The sequence below is a fragment of the Camelus bactrianus genome, chromosome 9 (genome assembly GCF_048773025.1).
Source record: "Camelus bactrianus isolate YW-2024 breed Bactrian camel chromosome 9, ASM4877302v1, whole genome shotgun sequence".
NCBI lineage: Eukaryota > Metazoa > Chordata > Mammalia > Artiodactyla > Camelidae > Camelus > Camelus bactrianus.
Window position 1 is genome coordinate 6913852 of NC_133547.1, and position 21591 is coordinate 6935442.

Below are 21591 nucleotides of genomic sequence, written 5' to 3' on the forward strand. Positions count from 1 at the left end.
AGTAACTTATGGTGACAAAGAATATGAAAATGAATATATGTATGTTCCTGTATGACTGAAGCATTGTGCTGTACACCAGAAACTGACACAGCATTGTAAACTGACTATACTTCAATAAAAATATGTATTTTAAAAATTTCTTTTGGTTTTCTGTTTAAGAGCTTGCTTTTTTTTTCTAGATGCCTCAACATTGTTTGTTAAGTATCCATGCTTCAATCGTTACTGTGTAATGACACCCTCAGCATACATTAAATTCCCAAATGGATTTCTGTCCAATTCGGACCTTTCTAAGCAGTTCCTTTAATCTGTTTTCCATGCACTGGGATCATACTGTTTTATTTATTGAGGCGTGACCGTATTGTTTAACATCTGGTAGAGCCTGATCTCCTCAACCTGCTCTACTTTGGGATTTTTCAGTTATTCTCTTATTAAACTTTGTGTTTTGGGTCTAAAGGGACGTTTCTGGCCCCAAAATAAAAAATGTGAGAGTCATCTAAATACAGTAAGTGAAATCATGAAATCGCCCAGGGAGAAGAATGGTGATTTCCACGGATAGGACCCCAGGGAACACCCGTGCTTGGAAGGAACACCCCATGTCCCTGAACCTAATTAATTAAATTAAAATTAGCATACAGGGCCACAGGCAGCCTTCCACTGAAGCTTGGCTAACTGAAGAAACTCCATAAAACAACCAGAAACAACCCTCCGCCCTCCCCACTTTCTTAGGCACTGTATTCATTTCCCAGGTCTGCTGGAGCAAAATACCCCAAACTGAGTGGCTTAAGCCACGAAAATTTATTGTCTCACAATTCTGGAGGCCAGAAGTCTGGGATCAAGATGTTGGCAAGGAGGGGGAAAGAGTATATCTCAGTGACGGAGCACATGCCTAGCGTGAACAAGGTCCTGGGTTCAGTCCCCAGTGTCTCAATTTTAAAAAAAAACATTAAATAAATAAATATACCTAATTATCTCCCCCTCAAAAAGAACAAAAAAGATGTTGGTGGGGGGGAGGGTTTATCTCAAGTGGTAGAGTGCATGCTTAGCATGTGTGAGGTCCTGGGTTCAATCCCTTGTACCTCCATTAAATAAATCAATAAATAGACCTAATCATCACCCCTCCCCCAACCCCCGTCCAAAAAAAAAAAAAAAAGATGCTGGTGGAGTTGATTCCTTCTGAGGGTGGGAGGGAGACTCTCTTCCCTGCTTCTCTCCCAGCTTCGGGGGCTTTGCTGGCTGTGGCTGGAGTTCTCCGGTACGTAGCTGCATCACTGCAGTCCCTGCCTTCCTCTTCACACAGGGCTCTCCTGTGTGTGACTGTGCCCACATGTCCCCTTTCCATAAGGACACAGTCGTACTAGACTAGGGCTCACCACAATGAGCTCATCTTAAGCTGACTACATCTTCAAAGGCCCTACAAGGGCCTTATTTCCAAAGAAGTCACATTCACAGGTATTGGAGGTTAGGACGTCAGCATATCTTTTTTAGGGGGACACAATCCAATCCATTCACAGCTACCACTCTAAGCAGATGAGCCAGGCTCAAACACTATATAGAATATTACTGTCATCTCCTAACTCCAGCCCCTGTAGGCTTACAATGTATAACAACACGTGTTTACGATCATAAATATCTAGAGCACGCGGACCAGATGAGCTGTTATTTCCTCTGGCTGCCACTGATTTTTTAAAAACCAGGGAATGGTATTGATTCAGAACAGAAGGCAGATGAAGTGGCCGCATTTGCTAAATCCTAAATAAAATTCTATACTAGATTATTCATCAGCTGTCTTGTGAGCCTACAGGAAAGAGCTAGGAATCAGTGTGGTTTCACTGGGAAGGTACGATCCATCGGTCTCACTTTCTCAAGATCAACTAACCTGCAAGAACAAACCTGCGTTTCAGCAAAGCCTTTGGCTTAACTGGGCTGAGGTCAGCTGGGAGCAATTTCTTTCCAGCTATCCCTGTCCCCACAAGCCTTTCATAGATGGTTCCCTTATGGTGCATGGGAGAGAGGATCTGGGGGCCTTCAAGTAGGAGGAGGGCGGGTCCCAGTGGAAGAGGAGGGGTCCCGTGGGGAGGCTCTGGTAGGAGAGAGGTTTATAGTGGGGGCAGGAGTTTCTGGTGGGGAGATCTCCTGGGAGAGGGGATTTCAGCAGGGGGGATTCTGGTGGGAGAGGGACTTCTGGTGGGGGTGTTCTGGTGGGAATTTCAGTGGTGGGATTCTGATGGGAGAGGGGAGTCTGGTGGTTTTGTAGAGTTCACATCGGTTGACAGAACCTCAGTGGGACGATGGCAGTCACCTATATGTTAATTTACCTCTCATTACAGTGATTCATGTACACCTTGACTGTAAGTTCATCTCAGAGGTGATGCATTCTGTGTCGCGTCACTGAATAGAGTTGACAGTGACAATGGCATGAAAATTTTATAGCAGAGTGTCAAGACCTCCCAAAAAACTGGCCAGTGGGGAGGCTGGCTTGGAGCTCTGTCCCCCTCAGGGTCGGGGTCCCCGATTTCTCCCTCCGAACCTCTGAGATCCGAGGCATTCTTATCTCCTCCGCCCCATCCCCCCCGCCATCTTAGAAAGCGGCCCAGGTCTTTGGGTTTTCTGGCGGCTGGTCTGATCCTTCCCGGAACACTGATTTTTCAGACTTTAAAGCAACTGGCCTTAATGCTCAGTTAACTTACAGTTGACGGAAGGTTCCAGAGGGTGTTGCAGCCAGCGCAACAACAGTTCCTGTAAATGGACAGGCGACGCAGCACTTAAGAAAGACAGACACAAGAGTAAGATCAAAGATGGGACCGGAGGACTCAAGACCTCATGGATCAAGAGCCCTGAATGCCTGGTCTGCATCATATTTATTATGATTCTCTAGCAGGAAATAACCTAAGAATAGTTCTGAGGATTATTGAAGCCTAATAGCAGCCACCAGGCCCCCAGCACTCTAGATTAATTATTAAAAAGAGTCACCATCCTGTCTCCTCCTGGCTTCATTCTTCTGACTTGTAAATAGGTCAGGGCTGTGTCACAGATAACCTTTTGACCACCCTTTAGCAAACGGCAGGGTCTAAGTGCCAGAGCAGTTTTCTGCTCACGTTAGCTCAGTTTTCTGAGACTAACATCGTTTGCCTCCAAGAAGCATCTGGTTTCTGTTTAACAGCCTTAACCTGTCACAAGGGAACTTTGTATATTCCTTATTCTTTAGGAGACATCACGTTGTTCTGTATTCCCACATCTCCCCCCTTTTTTTTTTTGTAACAGCACGTAGGCAAAAAAGGCATTCTTCTTCACTAGTCCGCTGAGGTTTTGTTGAGCGCATCTGCAGACTAAGCAAAGTAAAATTAAACAAACGGCAAGCATAACTATTCCATTTAATAACCCCCCCAACCCCAATTTTTTATCCAGTGAATGGGAGTAAGTGACTGAAGCCCCAGAGCAATGCCTTCCAAAGTATCCGTGGCTGGTAGCAGCTCTAAAGCTGCGTGCTGCATACCAGTGACCTTTGCTTGTAGTTCTTTAATATCTAATGTGAGATTATCTTTGTGTCCTTTAAGATGTCTGAACACCGCTTCTAAAGCTATAGCTGTTTGATTATACACGTAAGGGATTACACAAAACGAAGTAACATTCCAGTCACATTTTAAATGCAATTGTAAGCGCATAATTTGGAGTTCTTCCAAATTTAAGACAGCACTTTCTAAATCCACCAGCCTCTCATTAATTTCTTCATCTATATGAGTTTGACTGCCCCAAGCAGCACTCGCATTTTCATGCCATTTTTGTACAAAATGAGTTGTTTGAACTGTCTGATGTAAAGCTATCCCAGCTACAGCGGCGATGGTCGCGATAGCAATCAGGCCCATGATGGCAGCAATTAATAATTCTATAAATTTCTTTGACCGTTTAAGAATGGCATTTAAAACATTTAAAAGAGCATTCATATCAGGAGAATTCTCCCAAGGCCTGTCTTGTTTTACTGGAATCCAAATTCCTAACCTTCTTCTAACAATGTAGTAAGAATAGTTGGAACCATACAAAGTTTGACTTAGACGTGTATACAGTTCCCATATCCACACATTTCATGGGATGTATAATTTATAGCTATTGTTCCTCTAAAGAAAACATAAGGATCTCTTAAACAGGCTTGAATGTAATGAGTTCCATTAGGAGAAGTTTGAAAATTAAGAGTATAATTTTTGTCATGATGATATGAACCTTCCCAGATTTTAAATTCCTTGCAACTTTCCAAATATCATTTTGTGTAATTCCATCTAATGTTTGGGGTGAAGGAGGCGTCATTCCTCCTCCATGCCATATTATGGGATATTTTGAATGAGTGGTTATGCAAGTGTGATTATAATTATCCACACTCCATTTTAATGCTTTATGATGTGGATCACAAGAGGAAGGAGCACGCGAACAATTTTGAACTGGGTACCCCTTAGGGGATCAGTCTACTACAATTCCACAGGAATCATTGAGTAAAGTCACATAATTAGTTCCTCTACAGTAATCCCAATAAATAACATCTCTTGCAGGGGCCCAAATTCTATCAACAATGCATAATGGGCAATCAGGGGGATCTAATTTAGTAATATTGATTTCATCGAATCTAAAACTTAACCCAGACAAAAGGTGAAGTTGCACTGGAATTCTTATTTTTAGGAGTCACCGATAACCAGGCCTGCATTCCTAACTTTAAGCAGCCTGGGGGTGGCTTCAATACAAACAGGTCTGTCCTTAAAGCCTAATGTGATGTTACATTTAGACCCTTCCTCTGATGGGTGCAGAAGCAATCGATCATCTTCTGGTCCACAGGTCCAAGAGGAATCATTAATATATATAGGAATAGATGGTTCTCCCCAAGTTACAGGTCTTAGTAACGGGGGATTTGGGACATAAACCCAACAAGTAAAATTTTCTGCCTGCACTTGGGAATGCCTCTTACAGCAATGGCAATTGAGGCAAATGTAGTAACCATCAGATTGGGTGTTGTGACAGGTTTTTCTTGTTCATCCAGCAGCTGCTCAGCCTTTAGGCACAGATTCTTAATTTGCTCCCATGTCGGTATGAGGGCTTTCTTTGTATTATTTGTCGGCAGAGCTATCTTAGTGGTCTGGATCATCAGGCCTTCCATCTGCACTATCAGTGGCTCAGTGTCCCACAGGGTGCGTCTTCTCTTTTGGCCGCTCATGGTATGGCTTGATTCTCCAATTAGGCACCCACACAGGTTCTAAGTTAAAGCCTAGGGAAACACAAGCATACCCTCGTCCCCATGTTATTAATCTCTCAGGGGACCATTCCCCTGACAGTGGATCTTGCCACCATATTAAACACTGTGTCGAAATTGATGTATTTTCTTCATTTTTACTTTTATAATGTAATTCAGGCTGCCGAGGTGGAAAACTCATTGATGTTCAAAAAATTTAAAGTAAATATAAAGATTTGTGTAATTAAGAATGTGCGTTCGCATCTCCCCCTTTTTGTTTTTGTAGCATACGTTTTAAAGTTTGATTTGCTCTTTCAAATATTGCTTGTCCTTGTGGATTATAGGGAGGCCTGTGGAATGTTTTATTTTCCATTGTTCCAGAAACAATTTAAATTGTCTGCTAGTATAGGCAGGGCTATTGTCTGTTTTTACTGCAGCAGGTAGACCCATAACTGCAAAACAAGCATACAAGTGTTGAATTACCTTACCTGTGACGCCTTTTCTCCTGTTTGTGTCAATAGCCCATGTAAATTTAGAACATGTATCTATAGTAACGTGTACATATGACTGTTTTCCTAAACTGGGAACATGGGTTACATCCATCTGCCATAAATCATTGGGAGTTAATCCCCTAGGATTTACTCCGTCCTTCTTGTAAGGTGATAGAGTTAATATTTGACAAGATGGACAAGTCCTTATTAAGTTTTTAGCTTGTTCCCAGGTAATGTTAAACTGATTCTCAAGCTTTTTGAATTTATATGAGTCAGTTGGTGAAAATTAACAGCTTCTTCAAGAATAGGCATTACTAATCTTATCAGCTGCTTGATTGCCTTCAGGCAATGGCCCAGGTAAATTTGTGTGTGCACGAATATGAGTAATGTAAAATGGAGAAATTCTCTGATGAACAACATTTTATAATTTTATAAATAGATTTAACAAAGGTTGTTTTAAGTCTTGTTTAATAGTGGCAGCTTCAATTGAATTGGCTACATGTACCACATAAGCAGAATCAGATAAAGTATTAATAGGTTCTGAAATACCTTATAATGCTGTTAACACTGCTACTAACTCCGCTTGTTGAGCTGAAAGCCCACTGGTATCAATTTTCTTTGTTTTAAACCCAGTATATTCAGCATAGCCTCGACTAGTTACCATCTGTAAAAACTGTGTTAGCATCAGGTATAGGATTTTTTTCTGGTAATTTTTGGAAGAATCCACTGCGTTCTTTTAATCAATTGAATAATGGGATTATGTGAATAATGATTATCAATGACACCAATATAATCAGCAAAAGCAACCTGCCAGTTTAGAGAAGAGCATAAACAATGATCAATATCCTTCTTTGAGAGTTCTATAATAATATGAGAAGGATCATAGCTGCTCAGCTCTTCTGAGCGGTTTCTGCCCTTAATAACCATGTCAGCAACAAGGTCTAAGTATGGGGATAGTGATTTTGCTGTCGAATTTAAAGAAAGAGCCATTCAATTATGCCTTCATTTTGTACTAATAATCCTGTAGGGGAGTGGGAGGGATGACAAATTAGTAATTGTAAAGCTTGATCAAGGTCAACTCGAGTAAGACAAGCCTCCTGAATTCTTTTTTCAACTAATTTTATTTCTTCTATAGCTTCTTTGGTAAGTTCTCGGGGCTATTCAAAGCTAGAGCTGCCATTTAACAAGGCAAAAAGATGAGACAAGGCATAAGCAGGAATTCCTATTTTATGCCTCAGCCAATTTATGTCTCCTATTAACTTCTGTAAATCATTAAGAGTTTTGACCTGATCTTTTCTTAACTGTATTTTGTGGTCTGATCGTGGTCATTTTTACAATTGTTCCTAAGTAGGAGTAGGGTGTTGCTGTCTGAATCTTTTCGGGAGCTAATTTTAAACTTGCCATTTCTAAGTCCTTTTGAATTTGTTCAAAAAGAGTTATAAGTTCCTCTTTTGATGGGGCTGCAAAACAAGATGTCATCCATATAAGAATAATACAGCAATGTGGAAACCTTTTTCTAACTGGTTCCAAAGCTTTAGCAACAAATGTCTGACAGATTTGAAGGGCTATTTAACATTCCTTGGGGAAAAACTTTCCAATGATATCTTTTCATGGGGGCAACATTGTTACAGGAGGGCACTGAGGAAGCAAAACGTTCTTGGTCCCTTTTCTCTAATGGAATTGTGAAAAAACAATCTTTTAAATCAATGACTATTAATGGCCATTCAGCAGGAATCATAGCAGGAGATGGGAGTCCTGGCTGTAGAGGACCCATTGGTTGTATAACTGCATTAATAGCCCTTAGATCCGTTAAAAGTCTCCATTTACCTGACTTCTTTTTAATCGGAAAGACTGGGGAGTTTCAAGGGCTAAAAGACTCTTCTTTCTTAATTGTTCTTCTACTAATTGCTGTATTCCTTCTAATTTTTCTTTTGTCAAAGGCCACTGCTCAACCCAGACAGGGGCATCAGTTTTCCAGTTTAATGGAATTGGTCTAGGAGAATCATTTTTACAAACAGTGGCCATTAGGATAAAAGGGGGGGGACCCCAACCCTGTTCAATGGGTATTAATCTTAGGCTCGACTGGATTTAAGATCCCTTGATTCTCTTCCCAGTCCTATGCCAGGCACACGGCCTTGGCGCGCCATCATCGCCTGACTCTGCTGACTGTATCGCGAAGGAGAGGGAATATGGATTTCTGCCTGCCGCTGTTGTAGCTAATCTCTTCCCCGTAAGTTTATCGGCAAATCAGCAACATATGGCTGTATTTTTGCCCTTTGTCCTTCTGGGCCTCGACAGTCAAGAATCAAACTACTATGCTTCAATCCTTGCGCCCTGCCTGTACCTACTACTCTGATGTCTGCAGGCTGCGGCGGCCAGCAATTTGGCCAGTGACTAGAGCTAACGATAGAAATACCTGCTCCCGTGTCAATTAGTCCCTTAAAAGATTTTTCTTGTATCTTTACACTACATACGGGATGTGAGTCTTAAGATATTTTCTGTCAAGAATACTCCTTTCTTTCCAGAGCTCCCAAATCCCTTATCCCCTCTCACATTATTACTAGTGCCCACAGGGCAGTGTGGTAAAAGCGGCCACTGAGCAATTTTTCCTCCTTTCCATGGCTTAGTTGAGGACATCATAATTTTAATTTCTCCAGTATAATCAGTATCTGTCACTCCAGTATGTACTCGAATTCCTTCAGACATTAAACTTGATCTTCCTAACAGTCCCACTGTGCCGGGAGGAAGGGGTCCATAAATCCCTGTTTCTATTAAACAACGATGGCTCTTCTGGCATGAGGATAAATGAATTTAAACAGCGAACATCGACTGCTGCACTCCCTGAGGTTGCTGGGGATAGTTCCATGACACCGCGTGGTACTCTGTGTTGTCGCTGGCCTGTACAGGGAAAGCCCCCTTTTGCTGCGGGGCTGGGAGCATGCCCCTCTTGAAGTTTCCCCAGAGCACAGTTCTGTTCTTATGGAACACAGACCTACATTGATTTGCCCAATGATTTCCCTCTTCACATCTTGGACGAAGTCCAGGAGATTTTTCTTTTCTATTTCTCGCTTGATTACCTGGGTAGTTTTTTGTTTACTGCCTCTACACTCCTTTTTCGTATGGCCAATTTTTTCACAATTGTAACACTTACCTTGAAAATTTTTCCTAATTTTAATCCTGCCGTGGCTTGTGCCATCATGTTGGCTTTAAAACTTTCTGTCCCAACTCCTTGACACATTTTGATATACTTTGTCAGTGAGGCTTTTCCTTTAAAAGGGCGTATGGCTTTCTTACAATCCTCATTGGCATTTTCATATGCAAGGAGTTGAAGAATGGTGTCAGCAGCCTCAGCATTAGTTACTTGCTTTTTGATAGATTCCTGCAGCCGAGCAATAAATTCAGTATAGGGCTCTTTAGGTCCCTGATGTATCTTTTGAAAAGCAGTGGCTGATTGCCCTTTAGGTTCTATCTTTTCCCAAGCTCTTAAGCAGCATCGTCTAACTTGTTCAATAGACAAATCTTGCATAGGGAGTTGATCAGCTACACGCAACCAATTACTCATTCCTAAAAGTTGATCTACCGAAACAGCTACGTTATTAGCACGATTGTGAGCAGCCAAAGTTTCAGCATAATCCGCCCACCAAGTTTCAAATTGCAAAACTTCTCCTGGAGCTAAGACTGTTCTGGCTAAAGCCTGCCAATAGGCTGGAATAAGTCTGGCAGTTTCAGCTATATTTTGTATTATTCCTAAAGTAAAAGGTGATTGCACCCCATACTCTTGCACTGCCTGTTTCAGCTATTTGACAGCTTTGAAAGGGAAAGGCTCATGAGGAGCTTCACAAACTCCTTGAGGATTTTGAGGGTCGACCCCAGGGGCTACTACTTCTCATATGACAATGGGAAAAGCAGCTTTCATAGCATCTAAATTTATCTCCTTCCTGTCTGGCTTGTAATATCCCTTGCTGTACGGATGAAAGAATATTCTCTCACCTTTTTTGTTTCATTTTCTCATTTTTGTTATCCTTCTTGTATGACAGAAGAGGACGAGGAGGAGGCCAATTTATTTCCTCTTCCATTTGCAGGGCACTAGGATAAGTATACCTCTCTTGTCCCTCATGTTCTAGTACGGTTTTTCCTGTCCCTTTGGGAATAGCATATTTGGGGCTTTTCCAACCTAGTTCATCATCTTTTTCATCTGAACTTTCTTCTGATTCATCTTGTGTCGGCAATGGCTCTAAAAACGATTTTATCAATGACCAAGTAGGCCAAATGGAGATAGGTGTAGGAACCCCTTTTTGATGTAATTTCTTTAGTTCGCTCCCTACTTTTTCCCACTGTTGTAAATCTAATGTGCCCAGGGAGGGAAACCAAGTACAATGTTTTTCAATAGTCATCAATAGTCTAAAATATGTCCTTCACTTGTTTTAGCTCCCCCTGCTTTAAGCAGCTGCTTCAAAAGGCATATATATGGCTGGTACTGGCCTGAGCTTTCTGTATTTCCCATTTTTACCCTGATTAAATTCCCGACACAATCCTTACCGGCAACGGATTCTTGAGGCCTCTTTTTCCTCTCAGGGTCCTGTGGCTCTTCCCAAGCTTCGGTTTCACTCTGGTGAATCTCCATCTGCTCCAGGTCCCTGTTCGGGCGCCACTTGTGGCCAGCACAACGGTTCCTGTAAACGGACGGGTGATGCAGCACTTAAGAAAGACAGACACAAGAGTAAGATCACAGATGGGACCGGAGGACTCAAGACCTCATAGATCAAGAGCCCTGAGTGCCCGGTCTGGATCGTATTTATTATGATTCTCTAGCAGGAAATAACCTAAGAATAGTTCTGAGGATTATTGAAGCCTAATAGCAGCCACCAGGCCCCCAGCACTCTAGATTAGTTATTAAAAAGAGTCACCATCCTGTCTCCTCCTGGCTTCATTCTTCTGACTTGTAAATAAGTCAGGGCTGTGTCACAGATAACCTTTTGACCACCCTTTAGCAAATGGCAGGGTGTACGTGCCAGAGCAGTTTTCTGCTCACGTTAGCTCAGTTTTCTGAGACTAACATCGGTTGCCTCCAAGAAGCATCTGGTTTCTGTTTAACAGCCTTAACCTGTCACAAGGGAACTTTGTATATTCCTTATTCTTTAGGAGATATCACGTTGTTCTGTATTCCCACAGACGGGAGGAGAAGTGGCTAGGAATCATGCAGCCAAAGGACAATGTCCCACCTCAGTGTTAGTGACCCTGATCCCCACCCAGCAGGTCAGCCCCTTCCCTGAGATCACAGTTACCATGTGGTGGGGCTGAGCCCGCTTGCCTGCCCTTAGGAGTCAGTGGGGCAGGGGGCTGAGTGTGAGTGGAGCAGGGACCCCAAACCCAGAAAGATCATCTGGCCACCGTCCCGTCACCCTACCTGACTCATGCCTGCTGGGCCAGCTGGCTCAGGGCTGTCTGGCTGTAGATCCCTGGAGGGTGTGGCTCTTATGTCTCACACACTCTTGGGTGGCATGGCTGCCAGGGGTCCTTGTGGGGAGAGTGTGGTTGTTGGCCTGAGGACTGGAGTTGAGGTGGTGCTGGATTCTGTGGGCTCTGCTTTGAGCTCCTGCCCAGAAGCCCCATTAGCCTAGGGCCTGAGAACAGCCACTCCGCACTCACACCCTGGAACCCGAGCTGGCCGCAAAGCTCCTGCGGGAGGGAACACGTGAGGAGCTAAATGCAGAGGATGCTCTCTTCCTGGGTGCAGGTTTGGACAACATTAGGAGATGTCATGGGTGGGGTGCATGCCAAACAACCAGGGAAAAGAAGGCTGGGCCCAGCTGGACCCCTACACTGGCCAGGCACAGGGCCTGACTCTGCATCTGGTGGGAGCACAGCTAGACTCTGGTCCTTGGGAGGTGGGATACAGTTCCCAAAAGGGGCAGGGACTGGGGGCTGCACATCTGGGTGCTCTAGTAGGCAGGAGCTGGCTTTTGGATTTCTCGGGAACACTGGGGGACTCAGCCCAGTTACCCAAAGTGCTAAGGGCCAGAAAGTGGTACCCCGTGAACCACCCAGGCAAGAGAGGAGAGGTGCGAGATGGGGTGAGGTCCTTAACAAGGCGGGTGCTGAAGGACTGGGGCAAATGCCCAGGGAGGAGTGCAAAGTGGTGCCAGGCTCCTCGGGAAGTGCAGAGGGCCAGGCCCAGCATCTAGGGCAGGGGGAAGCTGTCTCTGCACAGGGCCAGTGCAGTTGGAACAACGCGGACTCTGAAATCAAGCTTGGGGAAAATGTGACCCCACCCGCACCCCCAGGTGCCTCATAGACTCCCAGCCCTCGGACAAGCCCTCATCTAGATTCAGAGCAGGAGCCTGGGACGGTGGAGCCCAGAAAGGCTCTAAGGTCCCAGATCTGAGTGAGCTCTTCATTAGGGGCTGCCGGCTCAGGAAAGGGAGAGCGGGGGACATTTCAGCACCAAGTCGTTCCTCCTTGCTACCATTCGGGTATCTAGATTTCTGGCCCCTCCAGTGGCCAGGCATCTGGTTCTGCCCTGTCCTGCCTCTTTATCTGCTTCCTCAGCACCCTGTACCCCCACCCCATCTGTTCCCCAATCTGACCTGGTGACTTAGGACCAATGGAGAATGTGAGGGCTCTGATTCTCAGACACCGAGGCCTAAGATGGCAGAAATTATCAGAAAGTCCTCAGAAATCCAAGCATAGGGTCCTCCCACCCCGAGTTTCAAAGAGAACTCAGACGTCTGCTTTCCTGATCCCATGCGGATTCCTTACCCACTTCCAGCCCTAGACATCCCCATCCTGTTCCTTAAGACACTTCTCTGAGCCTTGCACCTGGGTGGGAAAGGGTTAAGGGCAACTAGAGGCTGGGGGTGGGTGGCAGGGAGGCCCCTTTGTTTGGGATAATCCCCCTCTGTGCCCAGGGTGTGGAGAACAAGGTTAGGGCCCTACATGGGAAAGGACCTCCACTCTCATCCCAGTAGGTCAGGGCCTGGCCTCTGGCTTCTGATCCCTGGGCCCCGGGCTCCCTGGCCCTTCCCCTCTCCTGCTCCCCTCCCTGCCAGTCAGGCCTGCTGCACTGTCTGCTCTCCTCCTGCTCCACGGGTGTCTTTGAGTCCAACTGCCACTGTCTGTCCCAACCCCCAGGCTCCCTGGGACCTGGTCCCCGCAGTCCCTGAGGACTCTGCTGCCTGGCTGCCATCTGTCCAGGCCTCCTGGCCTCCCCTTGTGTCTGTCCTCTCTCCTCGTGGTTCCTTCTCCCTGCCTGGCCCTTCCCTACACTTGAGTCTCCTCCTCTCCTGTCTGTCTTTCTATCTGTGTCTCTATCTATCTCTGCCTCTTTTTCTTTGTCTCAGAGGCTTCCTCAGTCTCTAAATCCCCCTCCCCCTTGTGCCCTCTCTAGGTTTCCCCATCTGCCCCCTCCTTGCCCCCTCCCCAGGGCCCCTGCCCCCCGACACTGACTGACAGATAGCTCTGGGGTGATAAGCTATGGATTAGTTCAGGCAAAATTCTCGATTTGGCTTGCGTTCTTTCCCCTTCGGGTTATGTAAACAGTAATTCTCCCCAGATGGATCTATTTTCCTCGCTTGGAAGCAGCTGGGAGGGGTCTTGGGCAGGGCTGGGGGTGGAATGCCGGGGTTCCTCAGGGAGCCCGGGGAGCAGGGGGGATTCGGACTCCTCTCCTCTCCAGGTACCTGCCTCTGCTGGAACCATGCCCGTGACCTTGGCCCTCTTGCTCCTCCTGAGCCAGGCCAGTGCAGACCCTTGCTACCATCCAGGGGGCGGCCCCCGCTTCTGCCTCCCACCAGTGACCCAGCTGCCTGGCCTGGCCGCCTCCTGTCCCCAGGCCTGTCTCTTCTCCCCAGGGGTGGACTTTGGTCCCAAGGCCACCTGCAATGTCAGTCTGACCCTGGCCTGGGTGGGACCTTCCTCTTGACATCAGTCAGCCTGCGATTCTGCACCCCAGGAACCCCCAGCCCTGGTCCTGTCCACTGCCTGGGCCACCGGAGGTCCCTGGAGATCACTGTGGCACAGACCTGCCTGGCCCCGGGCCTTGGGAGGCCCCGAGAGTGTTACCTTCTGAGCTTCAACGGCCTGATGGCTAGTGTGGTGCCCAGTCACCTCCATGTGGAGTTCGGGGGTCAGGCAGGGCTGGCAGCAGCAGCAGTGGTGAGAGGCCTAGGGTGCGAGAGCTGCTGCCTATACCATCACAACCCGCCCTGGCAGCCCGCCATTCCCTGGAACAATCACCCTTGCCTGCGTGAGTCCTGGGTCCCCCATCCTCCCTCAGCCACCACCTGACCCCATGACCCCAGCATGGGGTCCCTTGTCCCTGAGGGGCAGGAAGCTCTGTCCTTCCCTAGGGCTGCTCCCTCCTTGCTTTCTTCTCCAGACAGGGCCCCTCGTCTCCTCCCCTCACTACCCCCCACCACCTATCTGCCCCGAATCTCTGCCATCCCCAGATTCCCAGCTACTTAAACACTCACTAGGGCCTCCAACCCCTCCCCACACTCAATCATGAGGATGGGTAACATTTCCTGAGCACTCAGCCCAGGGCCTGGCTTGGGGCACACACTTGGACACTCGGGTGGGATTTATGGACTGGCTGGAGGGGAACAGCACAGCCGCACTCATCTGGACGTCTGGACTCATCAAATCAACCACGTGGGGAAAGTATTCATTAGACATGTATTTAACCAGCATCTACTGTGTGACTGGCAGGTACTAGATCAAGCCCATTTTACAGATGAGGAGACCGAGGCTAGAGGTGGAAAGTACCTTGGGCAAGGACAAATGGCCAGTCAGTGGCAAGGCTGGAAACTGAGATTGAGAGGCCAAGCCCAAGGGTCTTAGCTGGTCCCTGCCAGGCTCTGTCAGGTGCTGTCACACTAGACGTTCTACAGGCAGACAGGAGCGTGGCCTCAGCAGCCAACCAGCTCAAATCCCGGCTCTTCTGCCTCCTGGCTTTGTGACCCCAGGCAAGTGACCTAATGTCTCTGTGCCTCCATTTCCTCACCTGGAAAATGAGGATAGTAACAGCATTTCCTTTACAGGCTATAGTGAAAATTCAATAATTTAACATCCATAAAGTCCTTGGAATAAAGCTGAATACAGTACCTGGCACACAGAAAGAGCTTCCTGAGTCCACCAGGGTTACCACTCTCCAGACGAGGAGGGTCAGGCCCAAGGGGATGGGTCTCTTGGTCCAGGTCTCATGGCCAGCAAGGGTCAGACAGGACTGGACTCGAAAACAGCCTTCCTAGATGCTGGGCCAACACCGTGCTCTCCAGCTGGACCAGCACACCCCAGGGCGGCGCAACACCCTCCCTCTCCACACTGTTTCCAGACTGGCCTCCAGAGTCCAGGCCCTTCCCCATCCCTCCAGCAGCTCCCCTCAGAGACAGGCCTCCTCCACTCCCACCTCCAGCCTGCAGCCCTTGCCGGAGGCTCTAAGTGTGTTACTAATCCTGGGAGGTACCTCCAGTCCAACAGGTACGTACACACGTACACACACACACACACACACACGCTCTTTCTGTCTATACTTCCATGGATCTCACTCTCTCCATCTCCCACATTCTTTGTCCCTCCCCTCTATTTCTTCCTGCAATGTCAAGTGGACTGACAGACTGAACTACTGGCACAGCTCCCCACTCTGTCCGCATCCCCGCTGGGGTCTTCTCTGACCCTCTGTCCCCACCACCTCAGGACTCTGTCCAGTTGGCCCATTCCCACCAGTTAGATCTGAGGCCCCAACAGAGGAGTGAGGGAGGGCAGACTCACGTGGCCTGAGGGTGGGGCTGGCTTCATCCTGGGCCTGGACAGGGCTTGGGAATTGGGGAGGCAGTCCCTCAGAGGATCACCACACCCCCCTGGCTGAGCTGGGCACTGCCCTCTGAGCCTGGGTAAGAGACCACAGGGTTGTGACGGAGAAGGGTCTGGGCGGACACGGTGAGAAGAACTCTTGTGGCAGAGCTATGGGCTTCACAGACACGGTGGCCTGAATATCCCCCCATCCAAGTTCTCTAGAGAGAAGCGAGGTGAAGTGATCACTGTCCGGTCAGAAAGAATCCAAAGCCCGACAGCACTCCCTCATAATCTGAAGAGCACTGCCATCTCTGATGCCTACAAAACCCTGGAGAGCAGAATTGAGATCCCTACTAAATGGGAGGAAATCGAGGCTCAGAGAGGGGGAGTCATTTCTGCAAGAACACACAGCTGTCTCAGCTCCCTGACCTGACCACTACTCCTTGGGGTCCTCAGGACCTGCCCGTCCTGGCCTCTCAAATTTCCTCAAGTCAAAACCCCTTACATCTCTCCAAAGAATGGCCCATGAGCCCCCTCTGTTAGCATCTCACTGGGATTCCTGCTAGAAGTACAGGCCCCTGGGCCCACAGAAGCCCTGGAATCTGAGTTGTTCTTTTTAAACATTTCCTCAGTAATTCAGGTAAGTGGCAAGGTCTGAGAGCCACTGCCTTAGAAAATCTGATCAATGCTCTCCAGGAAAACGTACATGCCTCATGTCCTCATGTGAGCTGTGTGAGAGGCACTGGAGTGTGGCTGCTAGGAGCACAGACTCTGGAGCCAGAAGGCCTGGGTTCCAATCCTACCTCTGACCTCCCCTCAGCTGCAATACCATGGGCAGGCACGGCACCTCTCCGCCTCAGTGTTCGTGTCTGTAAAATGGGGGTGATGATGACAGCACCAGTCTAACAAAGCTGCTGTGAGAAGGAAACACGCCAAACACTTAAAACATGGCACCTGGTATGTGGTCACTCGAAACAGGCCAGCACATGCTCTGTGTCAAGCCTAGGCCTTGAGTTAAGCACTTTATAGCTAGTGGGTTTCATTTAAATCTCATCAGGTAGACACTATAAATGTCATCTGGCAGCAGAGGAAACTGAGCTACAGAAAGGAGAAATCACTTGTCCAAGGAACACAGGGAGACAGTTACACGTAGGGGCCTGACTCGCAGCCCCCGCCCGGAGCCGCCACCCTTCTTTACGCCCACCTCCGGGCTCACACAGACATCCAGCAGCCCTCTAGGGCCTACCCAGCTCCAGTCCACTGCACGGGTTGAAAGAGGAGAAGGAAGAGGTTGTAGGGCCCACATTTACCCAGACCCCCAGGCAGTCTCCATCCTGAGGGCAGCGGGGAGAAAGGTGGGGAAGGGGAACACAGGGCCGGGCCTGACATGCCCCGACTCCACCCTGCCCCTAGCCTGCTCCTGCAACCAGCACGCCCGCCGCTGCAGGTTCAACTCTGAGCTGTTCAGGCTGTCGGGTGGCCGCAGTGGGGGTGTCTGCGAGCGGTGCCGCCACCACACAGCTGGGTGGCACTGCCACTACTGCCAGCCGGGGTTCTGGAGAGACCCCAGCCAGCCCATCACCAGCCGCAGGGCCTGCAGGGGTGAGTGCAGCCTGAAGCCCTGCCGAGAGGGAGGGGAGGCAGAACTTGACTCCTGGGTCTGAGGGTAGAGGGGATTGGGGGTGTGGCTCCTGGGTCTGAGGGAGGAGGGGACAAGGAATTCCAGTCTCCCCAGTCTTGGGGAGAAGAGGCTGGGAGCCTGGACTCCACATCCCTGGATCCTCCCCTCATGTAGCCTGCCAGTGCCATCCTATTGGGGCGACAGAATGGTACCTGCAACCAGACCAGTGGGCAGTGCTCCTGCAGGTTAGGGGTCACTGGCCTGACATGCAACCGCTGTGGTCCTGGCTTCCAGCAGAGCCGCTCCCCCAGGATGCCATGCCAGCGTGAGTCCTGAGGGACAGGGCCGCAAGTCCCAGGTGGGGCGGGAGGGAGACGTCCCAGATCTCCAGTGGGCAGCTGGGGTGAGGGTCTCTGGGAGATGGAAGCTAGAAGCTAGAAGCTAGAGGCTGGAGGCTGAACTCTGAGTCCTTTGACATGTGGAGACTGAAATTCCAGTCTCCTCAGTCTGGGGGAGGAAGAGGCTGGGGCTGGACTCCTGGGTCTCAGGGAAGAGGGGTTAAGGGACTGGAATCCTGGGTCTAAAGAATGACAGAACTAGGGGTCTGGACTCCTGAGTCTAAAGGAAGAAGGAGTGAGGGAGCAGAACTCCAGGAAGGAGGACAAAGTGGGCTTACACTCTTGGGCACCTAGGGAATACACATTTGGGTTCTGGATGCCTGGACTCCTCAGGGGAGGAGGTGGGTACTGAAAAGCTAAATCTCTGCTCTCTCCAGGAATTCCCGAGGCACCCACCACCTTGCTACAACCCCTGATGCTTACAGCTCTGGTAAGACAGGCTGGTGTGAAATTCCCTGGCAGCAAGAGGGATTGGGGAGGAGCTGATGGGGCCCCCAGGTAGAGATACAGTGGTGGCTCACTGAGCCCATCCCAAGGGTTCGGACACCCCAGCTGTCCATCAGGATGGAATGCAGGATGGGCAGGGGGCAGAATGCTGTAGTCTAGGCCTCAGAAGCCCACTGCAGACAGCCTGACCCTCCTCAGACCCTCAGTGCGAAAACAACTGGAATATCTCTAGGACCAGGTTACACAGGAGACTTCGGAGGTACCGGCAGCAAGAGTGAGTGCTGGCGAGAAAAAGGGCTAGCAGCTGCAAAGGTGTTCAGCTCTGCCTCCAGGCCAGAGTCCCCTTCAGTTTTCTCGAAAGGGATGTTGGAATTGAAAGGGCCTTTCCCAATCTAGATTCTAATGGGAGAGCAAACAAATGGGGCGGGGCTGATCCTTACCGTCTTATGTCTTCTTTTTCGCCATGTTTTTGGCTTTGTAGAGTTTCATGATGTCCTTCAGCCTGACATCTGAGGGTCTGAGGTTGCTTGCGCCCAAGACCCGCCACCCACTACCTGCTGATTGGCAGCGCGGCCCTGTCCGACCAGTCTTCGACCGCTAGGGCCTTGCGCTGTCCTGGAGGCCCTGCTTTTCCCTGAGGCGGCTGCAGCAGGAGGAGCGCGCAGGCAGCTGCTCCAGCTTGCGGCCTTAGACTCTGACCTCTGAACCTGGGCTCTAGAGCCGAAGCCTGGAGGCCTCGAATACCAAGGAAGGAACTGAAAGCAACCCGAAGCTGAGGTTTTACCTCCACGGCGTGTCCTTCAGCGAGCCAATCAGACACTGAGGAGCCCATGACGTCACTGGCATGCGCCGGCACCCAGCAGGCACGTGTGATGCTGAACTGAAGGCTGCAAACTGCAAGGACTCTTGGTCTCAGGCTAGGACCCTCCACCTGTGACCTATGCAGCAAGTCCCCTCAATAAAGTCTCACATCTTAGGGAATCTCTGCTATAGATCCCTGATCTGTGCTGAGAGGATCTGTGGGGGTAAAATGAAGAAGGCTTTGAGGAAATCTGAGGAGCCGAGATATGACTACAGCTCTCTGACCAAATGGCCAATCCAACGAAAGAGCTGTGAGATGTCACTGGGTGTTAGTCAGATTTGTACTGCTTCATGATTGGCCAAAGCCAGTGGGAGGGGAGGGTGACTAGAAAAGGCGGGAAATACACATGAGGAAAATTCGGCAGTGTCAGATTTCCAGAAAATTCCAGACTGAGGAACTTCTGGTTTCTGATGAGCCCCAGCATGGTCTCTGAGACAAAAATAATGGATCTTTGGGTGAATATCTGAAGAGGATTCTGACAGATTTTGAAGCACAGCCTAAACCGTTTCATGAGTGAATAGCCAATTGGGAGCCACAGAGTGTTATGACACGAGTTGATGCTAAACAGAAATCTGTTCCCACCCAACAGGCCAGAGCCAACAGGCAGGAAGCAATAAGTACGATGGAATGGAAGGCCACCATGGCCTATGATCTTCCTTGTCACCTTGACCTCTGTCCCCACAATTAACCACAAAATTTCAAATTTGTGTGACCTTTGTGGGAGAGTCCCTGAACAAGCAGTTTGATGGAATCTCAGACGAAGGGATATGATATAAGGTTTACTGGGGCCTAGAGAGCAACGTGTTCTTCCCCTAAGAGAAAAGCAGGCCTCTTAGCCAATGGGGAGTCAGGATGGGCCATGATGTCACAGGGTATTAGGCAGAGAACAAGCCCTCCCACCAATATTCTGGATGTGCTCCTGAGGAGACTGAAAAATGACGGAAATAGCCTTTAGGAAGTGACTGTTTGATCCTCCGACCTGCCAACACTATCCTATGTATAAGGAAGCTTGCCTTTGGCCTCCAACTGAGTGGCCTGGGTTGGGCCATCTCGGAAGCAGGAGACAGGAGTCTTTAAAGGCTTTTCTAAGAAGAATTCTAGTTTTATAATCTGGCTTTTCCATCCTTTCTTGGAAACAAGTCAATCAGGCATTCACCCCACTACTTCACCCTCATACCTATTTGTCAACTTTAATAATAAAATGGTCAGTTATTTTACCAGCAAAGGTGAGTTTATTAGGGAATAGCAGAAGAATTGCAATTGAGGATATGCAAAGATAGGTGACCACACGCAAATACAGAGAACAAGGCAGGGGAACTTGCTTTTAGAGGGAAAAGAAGAGAGTTGGATGGACCTGTAATAACCAAAGAGGCCATTGGAGGAAACTGGGAGTCCAAAGTATGGAGGCTTCTCATTGATTGGGCTGCTAAAGTCTCTGATTGGCTGAGCTACAATGGGCAGACGTTTTTCTTCCTCTGCTGGATAGTAACCTAGAGGCACCTTCCTGTCCCAGATGTAGGTTAATCTCCCTCCAGTTAATTGAGGATGCCTGGTAGGGCCTGAGAGCTCCCACTACAGGCCTGTTCCACCTCCAACTCTACCTGCAGTTTCTTTAGTTACATTAAATATGTTCAAAATTCAACCATGTCGACCATTTCCACTGCTACCACTTTGGTCCAAGCCTACACCACTCTTTGCCCAATTTACAGTGTCTCTACACTGGTCTCCCCACTACCATCTTAGAGTCTTCTTCACACAGAAGCTAGGATGATGACTGTAAAACCCAGGTGAGGCCTGTCATTTGCAGCAACACGGATGGACCTAGAGATGATCATACTAAGTGTAGTAAATCAGACAGAGAAATAGAACTATCCTATGATATCACTTTTATGTGGAATCTAAAAAAAAATGACACAAATGAACTTACTTAGGAGACAGACAGAGACTCACAGACATACAAAACAAACTTATGGTTACCAAAGGGGAAAGGGGGAGGGATAAATTGGGAGTTTAAGATTTGCAGATACTAACTACTGTATAAACAATAAACAACAAGGTCTTACTGTATAGGACATGCAAGTATATTCAATTTTTGTACTAACCTATGAGAAAGAATATATATATATATGACTGAATCACTATGCTGTACACCAGAAACTGACACGACATTGTAAATAACTATGCTTCATTAAAAAACAAACAAACAAACCTAAGTCGGACTATGCTACTACTATGCTCAAAACTCTTAAATGGCTTCCCATCTTTCTCAGAATAAGATCCAATATCCTTGCTCTGCCCTACAAAGCCCTACACGATCTACTCCCACCATGTAACTGACCTCACCTCCTACAATTCTCCCTCATTCACACCTCTGCAACTCTAAAGACTAAAAAAACCCACACAACTGATTTATAAGGATGTTTTCCAAAGGCAACTATACAACCCCTCTGTTCTCATCTTACTGGCAAGAATTTAGTCACATGACCACAGCTAGCTACAAGAGAGAGAGGAAATACAGTTTTTAATGCTGAGCTGTCTTGGACCCAGCTAAATAGGATGTTTTGATATCAAAAAAAGTGAAGAAAAAGGATATTTGGAGAAATTAATGGACTTGGCTAACATCAGGCTGTCAGCCAATCAGAACCCAGACATGGGCATCATGAGGCAGAGCAGCGTTTTGGTGTTTCCAGGAAAAGTGAGGCTGAGGTTGGAAGTACATGATGTCTGGTCATAACATTTCATCCCACCTCCTGTGGCCCTAACCTTGGATT

The 21591-nt window shown here is 48.1% G+C and overlaps 1 long non-coding RNA gene and 1 pseudogene across 4 annotated transcripts in view; one reads left to right on the top strand and one right to left on the bottom strand.

The window, feature by feature from the left end:
* Window positions 1-2784: 2784 nt before the first annotated feature.
* Window positions 2785-21591, bottom strand: part of LOC105062591 (uncharacterized) — a 30177-nt gene continuing 11370 nt past the window's right edge. For 2 of the 4 annotated variants that reach the window (XR_012508981.1, XR_012508983.1), the window contains exons 3-4: window positions 11108-11379; window positions 2785-10373 (exon numbers count right to left, since the gene is read on the bottom strand). This is a non-coding gene — a long non-coding RNA (uncharacterized LOC105062591). The remainder of the gene's footprint in view (window positions 10374-11107; window positions 11380-21591) is intronic. The other 2 variants (XR_012508982.1, XR_012508984.1) reach the window with 1 other exon arrangement.
* LOC141578576 (netrin-5-like) lies at window positions 13202-20261 on the top strand (annotated as a pseudogene).